The sequence below is a fragment of the Aedes aegypti genome, chromosome 2, assembly GCF_002204515.2.
Source record: "Aedes aegypti strain LVP_AGWG chromosome 2, AaegL5.0 Primary Assembly, whole genome shotgun sequence".
Classification (NCBI taxonomy): domain Eukaryota; kingdom Metazoa; phylum Arthropoda; class Insecta; order Diptera; family Culicidae; genus Aedes; species Aedes aegypti.
The window spans coordinates 19,435,900-19,459,694 of NC_035108.1; the positions used below are offsets into that span (position 1 = coordinate 19,435,900).

Sequence of the window (23,795 nt, forward strand, 5' to 3'; positions counted from 1 at the left end):
ATGTAAATGGTGCAAAAATCTAGTATCAATATCTTGTAGATTATATTCTAGAAAGCTCTACACCTAAACATTTACAGGCATGGGTCCGAGACGCCTCTCCTTTGCTTCATTCATTGTTGAAATTTGCATTGCTTTTACAACTAAGTATGTCAAACAACCTTTTTTTCAATTTTAATTTGTAACTCAAGAGCAATATTCATCTTTCTGACTTGGTTTAGGAACAAACGATCGAAAGAAAAAAAATCGAAAGGACAAAAAGTCGAAAAATCAAAAGGTTGGAAGACAAGGTCGAAAACGCAAAAGGTCAAAAGGACAAAAGGTTGAAAGTGATTGCATAATGGAAAATTTAATCATCTTTGAATGAAGATTTCGACCTTTTATCCTCTCTTTATTCATCTTTGATCTTTTTCCCTTTCGACCTTATGTCATAGATTCCAGAATATTGACAAGTTCACATTTGTGCCAATGACAGACGTAATATAACACTTAATAAATTCAATATTCCAACCCAAATGCAATAGCAGTACAATGTTGACACTATTGTCCATGTGCTGGTTATGATGATTGACATTTCTTTTGTTTGCGATAGAAAAACAAAACGGATTGCTGACAAATGTATATATATATATATATATATATATATATATATATATATATATATATATATATATATATATATATATATATATATATATATATATATATATATATATATATATATATATATATATATATATATATATATATATATATATATATATATATATATATATATATATATATATATATATATATATATATAATATATATATATATATATATATATATATATATATATATATATATATATATATATATATATATATATATATATATATATATTATATATATATATATATATATATATATATATATATATATATATATATATATATATATTTTTTTTTTTTTTTTGCCTAGGCAAAGAAAGCTCTCAGTTAATAACTGTGGAAGTGTTCATAAGAACACTAAGCTGAGTAACCGGCTCTGTCCCAGTGGGCAGTGTTGCATTTGAACGCGTTCAGTTTGCGTTCCACTTCAAACGTTTGAACGAGGGATCAAGTAGTAGCAGTTCAAAAATCTGAACCCGTGCGAGCAGGAAATTGAACGCGATTTGAAAACTGTTTTCATGGCAGATAAACGACATATTTCATTGCGAAGGTTTTACAAAGATGTTAAAAAAAGTTCCATATATTTTGAGTGATATTTGCTCAATATAGTCTGATGTAGTTGTTTCGGGGTTTGAAGTGAAGCAGGTTCAGAATCTTGCACAAGAGCACATAACAGATGGGAAAGATGACAACAAAAACAGCTGCCAACATGAACTCGAACACTAGCGCACCTGGTGGCGGCAGGCAAGCTTTTTACAGTGTAAATTTTTCGAAAAATGTACTGAATTAGACAAGAAAACTCGTCTAAAACTTTTTTGAGATCTCTACTCCAAGGTTGTTGTAAAAGAATGGTAATCTCCAGAAAGAGTGGAATGTTTTCATTTAGTCTAAGGGTAACGATAGATGGTTTTGAATTTCCTCCCTGTTTTAGTAATAAGATCGTACAATAGTTTATAGAATTAAATTTATATAGGGTCGGTGTTCCCTTAGTGGACAGTCCCCTATAGTCGCACTAGTGGCTTTTTACGGCCGTTTTGCTTTAAATCTTTTTAAAACATTTTTTGACAGGTCAGGAGCTATTTATCTAAGTACCATTGATTTACAGCTTGATTTTGATAAAATAATGGTCGAAATAATTAGTTTTGCTTAATATTTGAGCTCCCTTGCGCCTATAGTTAACCTATTGTTCCTATAGTAGCACTACTGAGAGAAACTATTTTCTATTATACGAAATAATTGAAGAATTGAGAACTTTTTTACATCAAACAAAAGCTTTTGATCCACACTTTGTAGGAAAAATATAAAAATTTTGTAAAAATACGGTTCTGATAAGTATTTTGCCAATGCCGTGATGCTAGTGCTACTATAGGAACTGAAATTAGAAATAGTGCTACTATAGGCACATATATTGCTATAGTGGCACACGTGATAATAAATATAAACATTTGAGTTTTCGTAGTTTTCACATTTTTCCCACAAAACCAAGATAATAAGCTATCAGATGATGTAGAAATAATGACGCTACCGTTATTTTTCGATTTTATACGAATTTTTGTTCTTAGCTATGCGGCTATTGGTACATCGACCCTATCAATCACGCAACTCAGCAGTCAAAAAATCATGGATGAGTTGGCTCACCTTTTTGACTCATTGTCTCGTATTTCCACAGTTTACTCACACACGGCAATAATTTTTTGTTAGTCTGGTAAAAATATAGTAATCCTTTTTAACGTAAACAACAACATTCGGGTTTCATGAGTTTTTGACGGGTTTTGCGACTGAATCATTTTTTTACGGTTTGAGTTGATTGAGTGATTTTGCATCAAAATCTCAAGCGTGTGATTTGCAAAGCAGATCATTAATGAGTTTGCTCTCACGGGAGAGCGTAATGATAGAGATTTGAGTGTTAGTCTATCAACACTGCTATGAATGTTCGTTAAAATATTTTTTTTTTATTTTTTTAAGGAATATCATTACTTTTGATTTAATCTGAAAGTTTTCCGGAAATTTAAATTTCAGTTACTGAACACAAAACTGTCATGTTTGGAAGCCTAGACCTCAGCTTCTAGTGCTCTGATTAACTTGAAATTTTAATCGTAGCTCAGACATAACTTGAATTTAACCTGAAAAAAATCACTATTTTTTACACACATTTTTGTTTAGTTTTTGCATATATAACATTAAGCAAAAGCGGCATTTCTTTCTTTTCATAATATTTTGAAAACAAACAGTTTTGCAGTACAATGTTATTTACAAACTTGTAGGTATTTACAAATGTATGTAATGTATATTTGCAAATCTGCATATTAATTTGTGCCTTATTATAACTCAAATTTTGTTTTGTGAATTTCTGTAAAAAATCTGTAACTTTTCAACTGAGCGATTGTCAAGTTATTTACAAGCTGTGGTGAAAACTTCAGGTTAAACTAAGGACTAGTGGCCTCCAAACTAGACAATTGTGCAGTACTTTGTTAATAAAATAATACCATGCAAATTTCGCAGATTTGGAATTTAAGTTTCTTATACAACAATGAGTGTAGTAAGTGATTTTACAATTTGAACATAATTTTCGATAACATTTCCTCAACTTTTTCGGGTCTTTCTTTTCTTTGATGAGCAGACTAACAAGAGAGTATAGGAAGATTACTTTAAAACTTACATTTTTAGAATTAAAAATCAATGGTAGGTGACCTAAACGCTTAGTGTGTTTGTTCAAGAGCTGTTAAGATTTTTTTTTCTGAGACTGAGAGGATAACAAAAAAAAACTTCTCTTCATCAAATCTATAATTTTTATTTCACATATTTGAATATGTAGAGTAATTATACGGCTAATATAGTGATTAGTTTGGTATCTACACCACGCTTATTGCTCATATCACGCTCAATATTGCGGTTAAAGGCTGGTTTTCTTCTGACAAGAAAAGGAAAAATGGATGCGTGGAAAATTTACTCCCCGAAATGGTCAATAAAATCATTTTTTTTGATCCCAGTACGAAATTGAGAAAAAAAATGTTATTTCAAAGGGAGAAATTTCTTGACTCATTCAGTCAAGGAATTTCTTTACTTTTCTTGAGCGAAACAGCATACTTAGCTTAAGACGCCTAATCAGTTCGATATAATTGCGCACTTCGACCCACACTTTTTAAGAAATTTGTAGAGATAAATAACCAAGGATTAGTATGAATTCCATTTAATAAACTACAGAAACAACAACTAATAAATTCACTGTTTTTTTTTCAAATTTTGGAGAACGCACTATGGTAGAATACCTGAACAAGGTAATCGTTTCTCCTCACTGGCTATGAATCAAACGTCAGTCATCAATTGTCCTCTGGATAGCAAATCCGATGCACTATATAACGTGCCATGATAGGCGCCGAGTCTGAGGATTTGGAGAAAAATCTTTTTTATGCATTTAAAACTAATGGTGCCGGTGCAAAGTAAATTGTATTCACTTATTTCAATGAAAAAAAAAATACCATAACACCGCGACAAATTGATCAACCTTGCGCTCGTCTTAAAACTTGAACAACAGACTGACAGCTGTTTTTTCCGCTTTACTTACATCATAGCAAACCGTCAGTGGAAAACAATAAGGAAAACTTCACTCATAGGAATTGAACCTTGAATAATGTCAACCACATCCTTCACGAGAGTGTTAATGCGATCGGGTTGGAAGAGCCGCTGCGTGCCACGTTTGTGTTGGGAAAATCAAACCCGTTTTAAGCTAAGTATGCTGTTTCGCTCAAGAAAAGTAAAAATTTCTTTACTGCGATCAAAGAAAAATGCTTTTCTTGAGCATTTCTTGCAAGAAATTTCCCACGCATCGAGATAGGCGATTACTTTTCTGTTGAAGTGCATACTTCGCTTTAAGCTAAAATTGTGATCCTCAACAGCATGTAGAAAAACTGTTTGTTCGGCATCTGTTGCACTAACAAGAAAATCGTCATCTTTTTACAAACTTCCAAAACTAGTTTTTATTGTCTTCTAATCGAAGTAATGCTTCAGAAAATCTATCATTTACTACACTTGCAATTTGAAATGCGTTGATAGATTTCCATGAGTATTGGCTTTAATTCGAACGAAATTTTGTTTGATTATTTCTCATGCTTGAATGGTTGATACTTGAGCATTACACGATGGAAGAAAAAGGTGCACATGATTTAATTTAACGTTTTTTTCGATAGCAAATTCATTCACCATGCCACAAGGGGCTGAAGAAGGTTGGTAGTTGTTGGTTCATGTCAAAAACTCCGGTCGCACATATAGCATGTAATTAGGTGCCACATCATTTTTTTACACCTTTACAATCCAAAAGGATGTAAAATCCAATAATCAGAGGAAAACTTTATGTTTGTAATTCTTAAAGTTTCGGGCCTTTGTTGACAAATGTTCCGATTTAGGTTCAAGGCTTTACCGCAAGGCTTACTGTGATGGCAGATCAACATAACGTCAAACAAATTATACGAGCGAAGGAAACCATTTAGACGAAATTAACGTCAATATCCTGCACTCTAAATTCCGATGGTGCAAACAATGTTTTATTCGCCTACTCTTCTACATGTTTTCTCGTACTCCAGCCGAAAATGGCTTTTTGTTCTAGGATAGCTATCGTGACAAGAGTTCAATGCTTACTAGGTTCTCGTGCAAAATTATAACGCGTTCAGTTCATTTTTGGCTCGCGTTCAGTTCAAAATGCATCACTGCCAGTGGGAACGTTAATGCCAAGAAGACGATGAACAACAGTTGACAAAAATATACACTTTAAAACTCACTAATATATAAACCATACACTCATACAGGTCCTCACTTACCCTGCATATCTTGAATTAATCAAACGCTCAGTTCCAGCCAAACTGCGACAAACGAGCCGGCGTGATTGCCTCTTCTGGGAGCTACTGGAGAAGTTACTTATGTTTACATTGCTTTTCAAATTATTCACGCTATCCAACCGACAAGGCAAACAGATGATTCCGCCGCACAGTGGGATTGATGCGGAAAACCCGGTCAGAACAAATGCGTTCTTGTTATAGGCATTGGATGTTCAATATAAGTGTTTCATTTGGAATTGCATTTTGTTGAGATTAGATTAAGTGAAATTGAAAGTCAATCCGAGAATTATATTGGTTCAATATTAGCAATCATTACCTTCCCAAAGTGCGACTATTCTCACTCTCCAATTTGTTGATTTTTGCCGCATCCTCTCGTTGGGTGCCTGTCTACCCAATTCATCAGAACCGCTGCTGTTTGTTAGGTAAAGATGATCATCAAGAGAAGCGAAGAAACAGATCCAGCGAGAGATAACTACACGAACGAATAACGATGACAGACGTGTTCAAACAATTAGCAGATTGTTTATCTAAGCTTCACGTTCTCTCGTACCGACTGTTCATTGTTTTGTGGGTACATATCATCACTGTAGCAAGCAATGGGTGAAGTTTATGTTTCAAATTTACCATATTCCAGCTCTTCTTTGTAGCTTAATGTGGCCATTGGTTGATTCGAATGATGAATATTATACCACAGAGAAACAGACGTAACACCTAGAACAAATCGCGATAAAAATTATAGTCGCGAAAACATGTACGCCCAATGCTAAAACCACTGTAGTTGGCCGATTGACCAACAGGTGGCGGTAGTGTGCAAACGTCAAACACGAACAAAAACGACGCGAGCGCTGCGGGTGGTCGATTAACCACCTACCATGTATTTGAATCGATCGTTAAAAAGTTGGTCGATGGACAACGATGAGAGTGTGACGTCTGTTTGTCTGTGATTATACCCAGAGTCGATTTTCAAATGGCATCAGAATAAGGCATCAAACGGCCAATGCTATACCTGGTATGGTCGCATGTTCTCATTAAAAAATCATGGAAGCTTGAAATTGAAGTTTGCACTTATCCTTTCAGATTGCTACCGTGAAACGGGGTTATTTTGACATATATATTCAGCTGTTTGGAAATCCAATCCGCATGGTTTCCGCATGAAAACACGGAAACAGCAACGTGCTCAACTGAGATTCGAACCCAGGACTCTTGTATGCTAGACGAGTGTTTAACCAACAAAGCTACCGAGACACTTGGTGACCCAATAACTCAGAAGGTTACAGGTTTCAAATTCAAATCCCCACAAATCACGCAAACACTTCTCACAACCCATATTAATCAAACGTTTCAAAAATGATAAAATGTCATTTTTAAATTTTAAAATATAAAGCCTCAAACGTTCTCAATTCCAATGAAAAGATTCTGAAATGAAGTGTCACATTGATATTTTTTACTTTTGCATTCGATTTGCTTAGGGTAAATGTTCTCTTAGTTGTGGGTGTTCCTATAGTTGCGGTAGTGCCGTTTTCACTGATTTTATTGCTTGAGCCACAGAACCGACTCTGCTAATCGACGTATTGGCTTGTTGATTCACGGAATAGTTGAAAAGAGCGTTCAAATTGCTTTAAAACTGATGAAATATCACTAAAATTGCTAAAAATGTTCTTGCTTGTACCAATAGTTGCGGTAAAGTGTTCCTATAGTGGAGGATCCCATAAGAAAACAACGGATACCGCAACTATAGGAACACAAATTAAAAATATACCGCAACTAAAGGAACAGTGTACCAATAGTGGAGGTATTATTTTTCACTGACATGCCGTGGATTACTACGATGAAATCATTTTTCTCATTGAGTCAATGGTCGTTTCTTCCCGTTACAACATCAACATGTGCATTAATTGCGCTTCTTGAATTAAGGCGGTTCAATGAAGTTCAATCGTGCTTAGTACCTCCACTATTGGTACATCTACCCTAATTGATTGACACAAAATCTATTGTTTCATTCAGTATTTTGTGCATCTCGAACAATCAAAGATAACCAAATTACCGAAGATACCCCGTTTTACGGTACCATTTTGACGAATGAAAAGCGGCATCTCAGAAAAAAACCCTTAAGTAAAGCCCCGGAGCGCTGAAAATCCACCCAAATTATGTTTCATTTCCTCTGTGAGTTGAGCATGGAAATTTCGCAGCGAAAAAGCTTTTTCGAGTGTTGGCTCCTGCTGTCGACTATGCAATGCAAAATGGTTTGGGGGCCAAGGTCGGAAAATGAATACGAAATGCCGTTCCATCCTTGTGGGCAAAGGTTGTTTGCATTGCATTGAAATATATGGTTCCCGGTGGGAGGGCTTCCGTCGATGGTGCAGGCTGTTCAAATTGTTTACATTTCGCAGAGAATGGTTGTGTGATGCAATGGTTCGGTCGGTGTAACGCGAGGTCAAGGACAGCTACCGGATTCTGCGTTGAAGTACAAGCTTGTATTTGAGAGCCCTGGGAAACAACTGTATTTGTTTGTTGGCGTTTTTAAAACTACTGCAAAGTTTGCCATAAAAGAATTTAGTATAGATTTCTGTTAACTAATTCCACTTCATTACTGTTGAGTTCTAGATTTTTTTTTATTTCTCAAGACACTTCTAATATACATTTACACATAACTGTCAAAGTTAAAAAAAAAAAGAAAAACCGAATTTAGTACTATACAATTTAATTCCGCTAGAGTTTATATCCTTTGACAGATACGCGTATTTTGACCTTAACTGTAAGGCCGTCTTCAGTGTCATGTACTAGACTCGACTTTAGTCTAGTACACGACACCGAACACGACCTTACAGTTGAGGCCGAAATACGCATATCTGTCAAAGGATACAAACTCTAGCGGAATTAAATGGTATATAACTGAATTCGGTTTTTCAACTTTCAGTGCTCTACAACAAAACACAGCCTTACATAAATAACATTTTTTGTGAATCTTAAGGATCAAATTATTTGTCTCCAGTATATTTGGGATTGCTGAATCTGAGTTGGATAAAAAATTTTTGTTAATGTTTACATGAAATTTCAAGTATGATTTGCGAAACTTTTCATGCAAAATAGAAATTAAACTTTCATGTAGGTTGTAATTCGGTCCTAATTGTACGATTTAATTGATTATTTTTTTACATGTTGGTAGTCTCCATACAAGATTCGTCGTTTCTTTCATATGACAAGATACAATACTCTTTTAAATCACCAAAAAATACTTTCGAACATCGAAAGAATTATGCAATTTTAAGAGCCAGTTCGCGAGAGCCGCAACCCTATCTTGCATCGATGTTATTCGATCGGGTTGAAATTTTCAGGGTTTGTTCTCTCATGTAAAAGAAGATGTTTTGCAAAATTTTAGATTTTTATATTAGGGGTAAGTGGGACAAAATGATTCCCAATGATTTCAACTCACTAAACATGCAAAATCACAAAAACTGCTATAACTAAAAAGTGGACGGATTAGGATGAAATTTAGCAGGATTACCCTACTAGCTCTCGGTTAATAACTGTAGAAGTGCAAAGCAAAAACACTCAGCTGAGAAGCAGGCTCTGTCCAAGTGAGGACACAATGTCAAGAAGAAGAAGATGAAAAAGAAAAAAAAGAAGAAGATGAAGAAGAAGGATTTGGTTAAATACCACTGTTTATATAATTTTCAACGGAATTCTATGACTAGATTTAAGTGTAATTCCAAAAGAAATATGTAGTAGAATTCTTGAATTTTTAAAGGAAGCCCTAGAAGAATTCCTGAAAGCAGTTTTCGAAAAAAAAATCTAAATTATTTAGCGATGAAATTTCCCTCGTGCAATTTCTTGAAAAAATCCTGAAGGTGTTAAAGGAATTCTGTGGAGGAATCCCTGAAGAAAAGATGCTGGAGCAGAGGGGTCCCCTTCGGGATTTCTAAGAAGAATCTATGGAAAAAACTTCTGAAAAAGTCTCAGGTGTACCCTTTTTGAAAATATCTGAAAGCATGGTGATTTTTTTTAAAGAAATTCCTTTCATAGAATTCCTGCATTCTCTGAACTTTCGAAAGAATCGAAAACGTTCCTAAATAAATTCGTTGAGAAATCCCTGAAGGAGCTTCTGGAGTAATTCCTGAGCAAATCCAATGACAAATCCCTTAACAGTTTCTGGAGGAAGCCCTAGAAAAATTGCAGAAATAATTCCCGGAAGAATCTTTTGTGGAACTCTGAGAATTCTCGGAGGAACCTCTGGAGGAATCATTGAAGAAATGTCTAGACATTGAATTCAGATATCTATCCAGGTAAAAACTTTGAAGGAAGGAAGGAATTTCGTGGTATTTCACGTTTCTGAAGGAAATTTATGGAGGAATCATTTAGAGAGTTCTTTGAAGAAATCACTTAAAGAATTACTGAAGGTTTCTTTAGAGGAATTTCTGAGGATGGAGAATGGAATGGAGGAATTGAGAAATCTTTTAATGAAATCTTTGGAGAAAGTATTGTGATCTCTGAAAAAGTTTTCGAATATATCTCTGAATTATTGCTTGGGGAATTGTTACAAGAGACATTCGTTTAGAAATCTTTGTTGGAGCTCTTGGAGAAATTCGGGAGGAAATTTTTGGGGAAATACCTGGAGGAATGGTTTTGAGAATTTTTGAAGAGCAATTGCAAAATTAAAATATTGCAGATATAATTCTTGGAGGAACTCTGGAGGAGTTCTTGGAAAAATTTCTGGAGGAATCTTTGAAAGAACCCGTTGAGAAATTCCTGGAAAACATCTGAACTATGTCTAGGTGAAATCTTTGGAAGAATTACGGAAGTCCTTGAAGGGATTTCCCTAGAGAAATTCCTTGAGAAATCTCTGAATGATTTTCTTGAGGAATACTGGAATACTGGAAGTCTTGGCGAATCCTAAGAAATATCTCCGTGGGAATTTTCGGAAGAATCTCTGAAGGAATTGCGGGTGGGTTCCTCCTCCTTCTGTCGGGTGTGAGATCACTGCGTCCATTTTTTTAGAACTATTGTGATATACCCTTTTGCTTTTACAAAGACCCTCAGTGGCGGGAACGCCACCGGAATACTTTGCGCGGTGACTGAACTTTTGGCCATCTGCCATTGATGGGCAGAAGTCCTAAGTTGCAGCATTGTGAATCCCCCAATCTGGTACGATCAGCCTGATAAAGCCGACCACTTCCCTGGGAGATGCGTTCCAAATATCGGCCGGCTCCAAAAAGGGCTTGCCAAATATTTTGGATCTTCGTTGTATAAGTGCACTGCAGGAGCAGAGAAGGTGTTGTGAGGTTTCGCACGTTTCACTACAGAAACGGCAATTTGGGTTTTGGATGGCTCCGATCTTTTGTAAATGGTATCTGCTGGGGCAGTGTCCAGTTATAAGACCGGTGTAGGTGCTGAGGTCCCTTTTGTTGAGACCAATGAGTTTTTGTGTTTGTTTCGAATTAATTGTGACGAATCTTTTAGATTGATTCGCATTGGAAACTGTATTCCAATTGGATATAATTTGCCTGGACAACCAGCTGTTCAGTTCAATATTTAGTGAGCAGTTTGATATGCCAAAGAATGGCTCAGGACCAATGAATGTATTGGCCGATCCATTCCTGGCTAGCTCATCGGCAATTTCATTACCCTCTAGACCCGTATGCCCGGGGATCCAATATAGTTTAACTCGATTGCGGATGGCTAGGGTTTTTAGAGCAAGAGCACATTCCCACACTAATTTTGAGTTAAAAGTGTAAGCTTTCAGAGCATGAAGAGCTGCTTGGCTGTCGGAGAAAATACAGATTGTGGCATTTCTGTAATTCCTCTTTATGCTGAGCTGCACACATTCAATGATAGCATACACTTCAGCCTGAAAAACTGTAGGCCACTGTCCGAGAGGGACAGAGATTTTGGTTCTTGGTCCGTGCACTCCAGATCCAGAACGATTGTTCATTCTCGATCCATCAGTGTAGAATTTGATTGAGCCTGGAGGAATACTCGGTCCACCTTCTTGCCACTCTTGGCGAGAAGGAATGAACACCGTATATGATATGTCATAATTCACAATCATTTCCATCCAGTCACTGCATTTTTCTACAATTGGATTTATAGAAAATTCGTATAGTATGCTTAGGTGACCGGTTAAATCACCTGGCAGAAGGTTTATTGATCGTTTTAGCCTCAGAGCGCTTTTCTCAGCATCCAGCTTTATGAATTGATCTAGCCGGGGCAGATTAAGCATTGCATCTAGGGCAAATGAAGGGGTGCTGCGAACTGCACCAGTAATGGCGACGCACGCGGCGCGTTGGATTTTGTTCAGCTTGGCTCTAGCCGTAACCTCGCTTGTTTTTGGCCACCAAACAAGGGAAGCGTAGGCTATTCTAGGCCGAACGATGGTTTTATATATCCACATGATCATATTAGGTTTAAGGCCCCACTTTTTTCCACAGGTCTTTGAGCAGACCCACTGTTGGAAATAAAATATTCTGTGAAACCGGCAACACGGGCTGACGATGCAAAAGCGGAATAGTATAAAATATCATTGTTGGTAGGAGGTCTATTTGAAGACAGCGCGAGATAAAATACCAAAATCATTGAAGCTGCTATTGAGAATGCTGCTCTCAGTCTTTGGTTTATCGCGGCAAATGTGACTTCCTCCCCAACAAACTTCAATGATTTTGCGGAATCATTTGCAGTAGTAAGAGCACAATGGACCGCGGCTTCAGCAAATAGAAGCAGAAGGCAACCTATGGCGGAAATATTGTGATGATGAAGAACGGCGCATCGATGAAGAATATGAGCGTCGGCTTGCTGAAATCGATGCAGAATTCGAGGAAGCTGCTAGGAAAATTCGACAGAAATTCTCCCAAAAGACGGATGCAGTGAAAAGGCAGTTTTGTGAAGTTAATTCATTCACAAAACCTTCCACACAACTCGCCTGTACTTCTGAACAACAAAGCAGTGCACCTATCCCTCATCGACGAACATCAGCACGTCATTCAAGTTCAATCGCGGCATCTGTAGAGGTGCACATTAACGATATAAGATCGTCACAGGTGGTACAATCAGCTGTTCCACAAAATGTGTTAACAGTGTCTAGTGGTCAGAATAAAGTTTGCCATCTCGAGAACACGGATCCTAAAACTGTAAATATGCCCAAACTATACATGGCAGGAAAGTATGCATTTGAAAGGCAGCCAACCATCCAATTTCTATTATGTGAAATAATTATCAAATGTGAAGTCTGTGGAACAGTGGCGTTAACAACAGATAGAGCAACAACAACGAAAACGTACATCGAGATCTTCGATCCCGGGGGAGCGTTTGTTTTTTTCTCTCAGCTCAGTTCGATAGCTACACGCGTTGCGACGATTGTTTTTTGCCATTCTGAGTGATCAATCATATCGTTCAATTGTTGTCATTCCATGTGAATGTGGCAATCAAATGGTCAGACCTGTTACCTGTTTCACGGGTGGGAGAATGTTGGAAATAAAATATTCTGTGAAACCGGCAACACGGGCTGACGATGCAAAAGCGGAATAGTATAAAATATCATTGTTGGTAGGAGGTCTATTTGAAGACAGCGCGAGATAAAATACCAAAATCATTGAAGCTGCTATTGAGAATGCTGCTCTCAGTCTTTGGTTTATCGCGGCAAATGTGACTTCCTCCCCAACACCCACAGAGAATTGAGACCTTTATTTACCATGTTTTGAAGATGTGTGTTCCAATTGAGTTTAGCATCAAGCGTAATGCCAAGGTATTTGACTTCATTTGAGTAAACCAATTGTGTTTGATTAAGGAAAAGAGGTTGCAGCTGTACCTTTCTGCGCTTTGTGAAAGGAACAATCGTAGTTTTTGAAGGATTTATTCCCAGTTTCTCTTTCAGACACCAGGAGAGCGTGTAATCGAGAGCTGATTGCATTCTTGCAAGGACAACGCTTTCAAATTTGCCGCGTACAATGATGACAACATCATCAGCGTAGCCAACAACCTCGAATCCTCTTTTTTCCTTAGCTTAGCTTAGCTTAGCTTAGACTGACTACACATATCAATGGTTGCTATTCCGTGATTGACCGAAGTCAGTGAAAATGCACAAAGAATCAACTAGAAGTTTGACTGGGATTGGCCATAATCTTCTTCAGTGTGCATAATTCAGTGCCTCTATTTATACAGGGTCAATAACGGCGCCGGCCACGTCCTTGCAGTCAGGTGGGATTGAGGGAAGGAATGTTAGTGTGTAACCTTTGCTATTTGGAGACCGTGTTTGCCTCTGCATCTCCACAAAGGTTACTGGGAGGGATGTTTGTTAATGGGGAGGATCGTTGGGTCACAGGATTCACTTTGATAAGCAATTAGACCATGATAAATAATTATTTGTGAGATATAAACATGATTATGCCGACACTTGGGGTGACGAACCATTCAAAGTTTGTTGAACAAATACCTAAATGAAACATTCCTAACACTCCTATTCTTATGCCGACACTTACAGTGACGAACCATCCAAAGTTTGTTGAATAAAGTGAACCTTTCGGAAGTCTACACTTGTAGTGTCCAACCATTCAAAGTTTTTTTTTATTACAAAAATAAAGGTAAAAAGAAAGGGGTGTTTTGCATAGCATAGCATAGCATAGCATAAACTGACTGTACATGTCAATGGTTGCTACTCCGTGATTGATCGGAACTGGTAAGAATTGCACTACGATCCAAATGAATAAGGGATGGGAGTTTCCGCTTACTCTCGAAGTGCAATTTTAGCAGATCTAATATTATTGATCAATAACGGCGCCGGCCAAGTCCTTACAGTCAGTTGGGATGGGGAAGGAATGTTAGGGTGTAATGATTGTTGCTTCTAGAGACCGAGAATACCTCTGCATCTCCACAATCACCACGGGAAGGGTGTTTATTAGTGAGGAAGGAAAAGATCTGGGAGTCACCTCTGGTCGGTGATGCGATCCATGGACAAGGGGGAAATATACGACTTGTATTTAAAGCTAGTTTTGTATTTTTGTCTCGAGAAGTTTTTGGAAAAATTACGTCAACATCTATAATGTCGAACAATTCAAAAGACGTTTTTATTAATGACGAAAACTGAAAATTACATGTATATATTTTAACTTATATGAAACAGGAATAATGCCGACACTTGTAGTGACGAACCATACATAGTTTGTTTGAAAATTACATATGAGTATTACTGTGCATTTTGTCTCGATATGGTAGAAGTTTTAGAAAATACGTCAACATTCACAATGTCGAACAATTCAAAGGATAATTTTTAATAATGTCAAAAAGAGAAAAATATATGTATATTCAAATTGTATAAGAAAAAAGCATAATGCCGACACCTATAGTGACAAACCATACAAAGTTTGTTTTAATATTACATAAAAGTTACGCTTTCAAGAAAATATGTGTTATCATAAGCATGAAACGAACTCACCAGTTGGCCATCCATTCTCGACTGAACACAAAACTGACACTGACAGCAAAACTTCTTGGCGTCCCGAAAATAAACCGTCTTGCTTGGGCCTTCCCAAATACGTACCCAGCAAGACGCTCCAAAACAAAGGGAAAAAAAAAAAAAAAATCTCCGGCGACGAAAACACGCGCGAAACCGTCAACAAACTCTATCGGACGACGCAAAACCGAACCGTCCTGCTTGGGCTTCTCGAAGCACTACCCAGCAAGACGCTCCAAAACAGGGGGAAAAAATTCTCCTTTCCAGGCTATTAAGTAGATCATCCACCACTAGAGACCATAGCAAAGGTGAAAGTACCCCTCCTTGAGGACACCCCTTTGTGGCCATGACAGTGGCGCACGATCCGCTCAACTCGGATGAGATTCGGCGATTTGCTAGCATAGCATGTACCCAGGTAGCAATGCATGGGTCAAATTTCCTCCTATGCATTGCTGACACTATAGACGAATAGGAAGCGTTATCGAATGCACCCTCAATGTCAAGAAATGCCACGATGGCGATTTCCTTTGCATGAAAAGTTTTCTCGATCTTGTTGACTAGCATGTGTAGTGCTGAGATCGTAGATTTTCCACTTTGGTAAGCGAATTGGTATTTGGAAAGAGGCATTGCTTCCATAAATTTTGAATTTATGAACTCTCCTAAGACCTTTTCCATTATTTTAAGCATCACTGACGACAGACTTATCGGTCTGTATGCTTTGGGATTGGTTTTGTCTTTTTTTCCCGGCTTCGGGATAAAGACAACTCGAACTTGACGCCAGTCATCTGGAATATGTCCTAAGACTAAACTGGCCTTAAAAATCTCTATCATGGGAGGAATAAGCGTTTGCTCCTCTTTCTGGATAAGCGCTGGGAAAATTCCATCCATGCCAGCAGATTTGAATGGCTCAAAGGATCTCACTGCCCTTTCCACCCTTGCTCGCGTAAAGGCTTCTTTGGCAACCTTCAATGCGTCTCTTTTGGTACTTGAGTCCCATGACAGGAGCTCTTGTTGACCAGAGACGCCATGTCTGTTGCCATTAGCGTTCACGATCGCGTCAGGGATTGAATCAGGGAAGTGAGTCCTCAGCATTTCACTCAGTGTTTCTGTGGGATCCACAGTGAGCGAACCGTCACTCTTTCGGAGAGTTCCCAGACCATTGGAGTGGTCTTTCGATAGAGTTTTTTGAAGTCTGGCAGCTACGGGAGTCTTCTCAATGCTTTCACACATGAGGACCCATGATTTCCGCTTAGCTAGCCTTATTTCCTTGTTCTAGTCTGTCAGAGCCTTTCGGTATAGGCTCCAATCAGTAGAGCGTTTGGCACGGTTGAACTCCCTCCGTGCAGTTTTCCTAAGCTTTTCAAGATGGTTGTTCCACCAAGGAACATCTCTGCTCGACCTAACAGTTTTAGTCGGACAGCTTTCTTGATATGCATTAAGAATTTTGGTTTTTATAGAGTCAGAAGCCATTTCTAACTCTAGTACTGTTTTGATATTAGGATTTATGATGTAGTCTTCGGATCGGAGAGTGGCTGAATAGGTTTCCCAATCAGTCTTCTTAGGATCTTTAAACGATTTTGCAATAGTTAGACCCCCTTCCCATTCAAAGACTATGTGTTTGTGGTCTGACATAGATATTTCATCAGAAACATGCCAGTTTGTTATTTTGTGGGAGATGGACTGACTACATAATGTTAGATCCAGCACTTCCTGTCGTATGGCGTTTTCATATGTAGGCTTGTCACCTGTGTTACATATGTCTATGTTGTTTGAGGATAGAAACTGTAAAAGGTACTCACCTCGAGGATTTATATTTGTACTTCCCCATACAGTGTGATGCGCATTCGCGTCACATCCGATGACAAGGGGAATGTTTTTTGTTTCACAGTAAGAGGTTAGCGCAGCAATCTCTGGAGGAGGAACATCTTCCGCGTCGCCTGGAAAATAAGCCGAGACCATGACGATATCAGCCTTCCCTCTAGCGGTAGGAACCTCCACCCTGACTGCTACGATGTCGCGTTTAATGAATTCTGTAATTGGAAAGCATTTAGGGGAACTCAGTGTAAAACCGACACTGTGGGTAAGATCGACACCCTTTGATTTTTCATGTTTTGAGCAGATTTTCATGCAGTTTCCACCACGCTCTATCTTTATTTGTGAAATGTTATGTTTCGTATGACATTACAACTGACTCTACCAATAAACTGCCAAAATAAACAACAAAATCATATTGGATAACATAGAAGCAACAGCAGTTGCAATATTTCGCTGTTAATCTTTAACTATTTCGCGTGTGAAATTTTTAAAATATCATTATTTGTTCTGCGTCTACATCATCATTTACTGTTATTACGTTCATACAAAATGGAGGAGATTTTATTTTTTGGGTTTTCGACAACTGAAAACGCTATTGAAAAATAAATGTCCACTCGGGGTAAGATCGACACTTTCATTTGGGGTAAAATCGACACCTTTCTTTGCTAAATAATCTAACTTCAGGGAATCTTTCTTGTCGGAAGACTTCCTCTGTAGTTTATGTGAGTCTTTATTTTCGAATTCCAGTGAAGTTCATGGATGGAAAACTTGTTAACATGTAAAATATAACACTATATGACTTGCCACAAGCTATCATTAAAAATTTAAAAAAAAAATGTTTCTATGTTTCACGTTTAAACTTAATAGTTTGAAGAATTTTTTCTCATTTGAAATTGAAGAATTAATAGAATTTTAAATGTTTTCACATAAATTAATCTTGTTGTTTATTTACAAACCATGAGGTTCAACAGTTTTTAATAACTGGAAATAATTACACTTTTCTGTCTTGTTGAAATAAAACAGTAGTTATTTTTAAAACCAATCACTCGTCACAACTTCATCTTTGTAAACATTCCATGAGAACAAAATAATCATATCCACGTGTATTCACCTTAATTTCATATTCTTAGCATAGGACATTTGAAATTTTCACATGTATTTAATGGATCTTCGGCCCTCTTCAATAATTTACGTAATATGTGTAAAATCCTTTAGAGGAAGGGGTCATAAAAGTCTAAAGTCATGTTTAAACCATTCTTTTTAATATGCCATGTAATGGTGATGTTCACAACGTATAAATTCTAGTCAAAGTGCATGTGTCGGTTTTACCCCAACAGGGTGTCGATCTTACCCGCACTCTCAATTGTCTCACCTAAAAATGATGAAATATCAATTTGATTTAAATCACTATATAACATTAATATATCATCCAGCGATCGCAAGGATTGATAGATTTATAACCAATATGTGATTCTACAACAATTTTAGGTTCGTTTAACAAGCGAAAGTACACCAAATTTATCAAAAAGCTTAGGGTGTCGGTTTTACCCCGAATTCCCCTAGTGTCATTGCGTATTAGAATAGCTGCTCTTGGAGAGAGCTGGCTGTCATCATATACCAACTTGCATGAGTTTACATGAATACCCTGTATTCGAGATTGGTTGACCCATGGCTCCTGGATAAGAGCCACAGTGAACAGTTCTTTTGTGAATCTCCGGCAAAGCACATCCGTTGCGCTTCGAGCATGATGGAGATTCACTTGAATGATCTTAGTCATTTTTAGGTGTGCCGCAGTTTCCAGGACGGAGGTCGTCCTTCTTTGGATGCTGCGGATCATCTTGTATTTGTTTTGGATGATGTTTCGGGTGTTCGTGTTTGTCAATCTTCTTCCCTAGACCAGCCTTTTTTGTCTCTGTAGTCGAATTCAATCTTTTACCAGATCCACTGCTCTTAGATGGCACCAATCTGCCACCGCTAGAGCTAGGAGTTTGGTTGGAGCTTGAATCTTTAGAGACAGACAGACTGGCCTTTTTAATGGGGTTTGATTGTGGGTTTTTGCTAGAGGCTGCCTTAGATTTCTCTTGGGGCACCCTATTAGTTGAATTTTCGTTCGACTGAGTGGTTTTGCCCTTTATTTTTCTCAGCTGTATTTCGCCAAAGCGATAGTTGAGGATAAAGTTGGATTTTGTTAGGTTCGCCATAGACGGCCCATCAACCGTAAATATCCACTCGACATGGATATCGTTTGGTGTGCTTCTTTGGAGAATACGCCAACTAGAGGTTGTGATCTTGTTTTGACTCTCGATGAGCGTTTTTATGCGCTCATCACAGTATTTTGCACTTTGTGGAAAGAACGCACGAATTGGTTCTGGACGCTGAATTTTCTCCTCGTCCATTGCTTCCAACTCGGCACCTTCCCAAGGGATGAGTGAAGGAGTTATTTCTTTTACCCAGTCTGCAGTCTCGAGATCCTTGCAGACAAGAACCATGTATCCAGACTTGTAGAGCAGGTTGCAGAATTTTGGTTTCATCGGCTCATTACGCTGTTTCTCCACTTTTAGCAGCAGGGCCTCCTGAAGAGCATCAAGCTGAGTCGTGGAAAGATGGGATGTGGGAAAGTGTTTCGGAACAACTCCGACCTTCTTACGATTGGTCATGTCACTGTAGCTATGACCAGCCGTTTGGTTTTCTCCGCTATTTTGGTGACCGTCACTTGACTGCTGAGCCATTGGGCCATCGTGGTTGGATTGCTCAGCTCGATCTCTGGGATCCAGGAGTTTCTTGGTTCGTTTCTGCTTGGGGACGTCCTCACTGGTAGCCGAGTTGTCTAGGTCCGTCCTGCCACGTTTAGAGGAAGCTAGCTCATCTTTGCCCTTCCCAAGTTGGATGAGGGCTTCAGATCGACTCACGCCGCTCTGCATCAGTGCTTTAAACTTCTTCCTTTGTCCTCTCGTGAGGTTTATTTTTGTCGTCTGTTGGTCATTCGCGTTGTTCGGATGACATGAAGGATCCGTTTTGGATTCAGATCCTGATGGTTGAGATTCTGGGATGTTGATGATAACATTTATACCATCGTTATTATCGTCGTCCATGTCCAGTTGGGTGTCCGGATACGGATGGTTTGTTGATTTTTTGTTGCTTACTTCGGTTGCATCGGTAAGCATATCCTCCTGTGAACTTGCGAGTAACTGCTCTTCGGTTAGCTCAGTATTGCTCTGCACGTCCTCCACTACCATTGGCTCCGACTGAGAGAGGCAGTCGACACCTTCAAGATTGTTGTTGTTTTGATTTGTACTCATATTTGTTCCCACGAGTCGCTGGGGAATAACGGTCCGCTGCATCATTGCCCCGCCATAATGCAGTAAGAGCTACATACTGGAGAGTTCGCCCTGGTGCTCTCCAGGCTCCGTTAGCGATTGAGCATATTTTAAACCCCCTCAACCATTCATCCATCAGCACGGGTCGCATCACACCTTGGGATTGGGGTTACCTGATTAGTAGATTTTTACTACAGGATCAGGCAATCCGTAGTGTTATTCTTAGCCAGTTGAGACAACCACTACCGACACTACACGGCTATCTAGGCTGCTTGGAAAAGAAGATAACATTGAATATTAACTTCTATGGACGACCAAGCAGCCATTAAGGTGCGGGTGGGTTATATTTCAAATACTTCTTGGTGGATTTTTTGATAAAAGCTTTGAAGGAATTACTGGAACACCCGGAGAAGTTTCCGACTATATCATATATTTCCTAGCAAAATGATCTTAAGAAAAAACCCTCGAGATACCTTTGAAGCGGTTTTTGGGGAAAATCACTGGAAGATTATCTTTAGGAATCCCTGGACAAATTGAAGAAGTAAATCTCGGCGAAATTCTAAAGGATTTGAGGGGGAATTCTCGAAAGAATCCTTGGAGAAATTTCGGGAAGATATCTGAATTATGTCGAGCTGAAATCTATGAAGGAATCACTGAAATCCCTGGAGGAATTTTCGAAATAATCGCTGAATTATTCAGCGGTGAAATTTGTCTAGAGAAATGCCTTGAAAAATTGCTGAAGGAATTTCATGACGAATTTCTGGAGAAATTCTGTGAAAAAATCCCTCGAGAAATTGCAGGACTTCTTGGGAAGTCCCTGAAGAAGAATTTCTGGGAAAATTGCTGAAGGAACTCCTGGAGGAATTCTTAGTAGAACCCTAGAGGAATCCTTGGAAGAACCCTGGAGGAATCTCTGGGGGAATCTTCGGAAGAATTCCTGGTTGAATCTGTAGAGAAGTTTCTGGAGAAGTCTTCTTTGAGGAATTTGTGGAAAATATCGGAATTATTTCATGTTGAAATTTTTGAAAACATCCTTCTAGAGAACGCTGGAGTACATAAAGAAGTTTTCAAAAATATCTCTGAATTATTTCCTGGCAATATGTTATGGGAAATTCCTGAAAAAAACTTCTGGAGAAATTCCTGATGAAGTCGATGGACAAGCTCCTTAAAAAATATAAGCAGGATTCTCGTCAGGAGTCCCTGGTAGAGTTTTTTTTTAGTAGATATTTCTGAAGGAATCCCTGGTGGAGTTCCGTAGATAAATTTCTGGAAAATGTCTAGGCGAAATCTTTGAAGGAACAACTGAAATCCTTGGAAGAGACCTGAAAAAAATCTCTGAAATATTTTGTAGGGGAATTTTCTAACACAAATTCCTTGAAAAATAGCCGTAAAGAAATCCTTGAAGGAGTTTCTGGTAAAAGGGACATTCTTTGGAGAAAGAGCAGGAGGAATCCCTGGTGGAATCCTGGAAGTGTCCCTTCGGGAATTCTCGTAAGAATCTCTCTAGGAATCTTTTGAAGAAATCTTAGAGGAGTCCCTGGAGGTGTCATTGGAAAAATTTCTGGAAAAAATATTTGACCTATTTGTTTGTGATTTAAAAAAATTAATCAGTTATTGTTGATATGGAAACAAAATATGGAAGAAAAACAAAACATTCCTATCGACCAAAAAATTTTCATCTAGAATATGCAAGATGTCCAACTTTGGAAATTATGAATGCACAACAGAATGCGTCGCAAAAATGTTTCTGATTTGCTTCACCATCAGGCAGGAGAGCTGATGTTAACCTTCTAGTCGTATTTTGACCGTTGCTCAAGATTTTTACTTGGTTCACTCTGATTGAACGTATATTTGAATATTTCTAGTCTTGAATGCCCTGACTCAACAATTTTAATTTTCAAGCTATCGTAATAAAATTGATTTCTAAATTGAAGAATTTACAATACTGATATCGAACGATGTTAATAATCTGTGTATCTTAAAGATTTTAAATAATTGTTATTGTCTGAAAAAATCATACAAAATTTAAAATACTATTTCAAAAACATAGTATGAAAGCCAAATTAAATATCAAGATTTTCTATAAAAAATCTGGAAATATCAATACGTATTAATCGGTTCAAAATTTAATGACTGCCGGAAATTGGAAAACTGATTTCAAATGGACATCCTGCTTATAACCCAAGCAGGTGGAAAAAGCTGAACAAGATTATAATTTGAAGTTCTAAAGTGAATTGCTGGTGATTATAATCAGCTATTGGTTTGTTGAAGATAAGAGATGAAAGATCAAAAATAGGCATGGAGCAATATAGAACAATATCTTTATAAGATCAAAGTAATATCTGGCAATTCTATTGATTGACCAACAAATCAGTATCAAAATATAATGACTGACTGACTGATGATGAACAGAAAAAAAAACAAAATAAGTCAACAATCAACGATGTTTAATGATTTCACTATCACTATGTGGAGAATCATGTAGTTCAGCGGAAATAATATTGAAAATATGGACAAATAACTGAATGTGGCAATCAAAATTAGTCTCCAAGAGTTTTGTCGTCCAGTCATTCAAGAAGAAAATACCTTACACTCTTAAAAATAATGAAAATTACTCTGGACGTAATTCTGGTAATGACTGAATGACACATGATGTAAGTGATGGAACGACACAAAAACGTGTCCTTGAAGATGTATTGAACAAAAAATGTAATTTTACATGTTAAAGGACACGAAAACGATGGAACTGTGATCGACGTTTCCCGAATCAGACACTAACGTATTTTAAAATGGACACAAATTTACGTCATTCGGCTCGCTTCTTTTATGTGCATCCCAAAAGACGTAAATCACATTATTTTTTGGTACTGTGTAGTCAATAACTTATAACTCAAAACATCTGTCTATGCTAAACATAATATCCGATGAAAACGTTGTAAGTTCAGTCCCTGGAAACATCATTATTTTTAATTTAGGAACAATAAATGGGGCTTCTAATATTATAAAAGGTTTAAGAAATAGTCAAGTCAAGACATTCATTTTTTAACAAGGAAGAAAATATATTGAGGAAAATTTACATCTCACAAGAAAAGCCTAAGGAAATTGAGGTCAAAACAAAATAGGCCTAGCTCTCGATAAATAGGTTATTCATCATCATGATAAAAGTCTTGTAGAAAGTTAGGAGATTGAAAAAAGAAAATTGTTTTTAACAAATGTGGAATTCAGTTCAGGTAAAATTGGGTATATTGTCGCTTACTTTGTGTTGGTTCAGCCTCGTAGCCTCAGTAAGATATTCATATTGGAAAAAGGCTCGCAACTAGATTTCAAAATTCCAACACGATTCCGAGTAGAATCGATGTTTTCATTTGTCATTCTGTGAAGCCGCTACCCGCAGTTCCACAGCAAAACAGTTCCAGTCGTTCGAGTTTATACCCACACATGAGTGAACAATACTTCTTTTGCAACGGAGAGCAGCGATCAGGTCAAAGGATGTGAAATGAAGAATAAGAAAATATTTCTCTCTACCCACTGTTTGGAGCTTCACTGTATGGGTATGCACGGGTAGAGTGTAATGTAGAATAAGAACTGCTGCGGTTCGGATTCTTGACATCAGTTGTGATTTGAATATCGTTTCGAGTGAATGTTGTTATCTGAAACCGAAAAAATCTTCTAAACCTGGTGTTGTTATCTGAAATTTTAATAACTCTCTAAATCTGTGTTCACACACTGAAGGTGGGTTCGT

The 23,795-nt window shown here is 37.7% G+C and overlaps 1 protein-coding gene across 12 annotated transcripts in view; it reads left to right on the forward strand.

Annotated features, from left to right (window-relative positions):
• The window catches only part of LOC5579397, a 135,426-nt gene that overhangs the window by 11,254 nt on the left and 100,377 nt on the right, over positions 1–23,795 (forward strand). The window contains exon 2 of one of the 12 annotated variants that reach the window (XM_021840098.1): positions 23,619–23,785. The exons of the other annotated variants lie outside the window; for them this stretch is intronic. The gene's annotated coding sequence lies outside the window, so the exon portion shown is untranslated. The remainder of the gene's footprint in view (positions 1–23,618; positions 23,786–23,795) is intronic. 12 annotated transcript variants of the gene reach the window in all.